Source organism: Mandrillus leucophaeus, unplaced genomic scaffold (genome assembly GCF_000951045.1).
Source record: "Mandrillus leucophaeus isolate KB7577 unplaced genomic scaffold, Mleu.le_1.0 Scaffold139, whole genome shotgun sequence".
NCBI lineage: Eukaryota > Metazoa > Chordata > Mammalia > Primates > Cercopithecidae > Mandrillus > Mandrillus leucophaeus.
In genome coordinates, this window is record NW_012101354.1 from 1,028,835 (window position 1) to 1,029,115 (window position 281).

Here is a 281-nt window from a genome sequence, read left to right on the forward strand (position 1 = left end):
AATTTAGATACAGCTTCTGAAACTAATTATTCTTTTTTCATTATAAAAAATATTTTCCTTTATTTATTTATTTGCAGGCCCAGCCAAACTTGACTAGAAAAGAAGCCCGGGCAGGGGTTTGGATGAGCCCATGACGTGCAGCACGCTCCGACCAATTGGGAGGCCGTGAAAAAGGGGAGGGCGGAAGTGACGAGCCGTATCCCTCCGCGGGGCGAGAGGGTCGGTGGGGGGAGTCGGCGTCTCTCTCCCCCGCGCCAGCTCCCGTACACGGAGCCGCATTC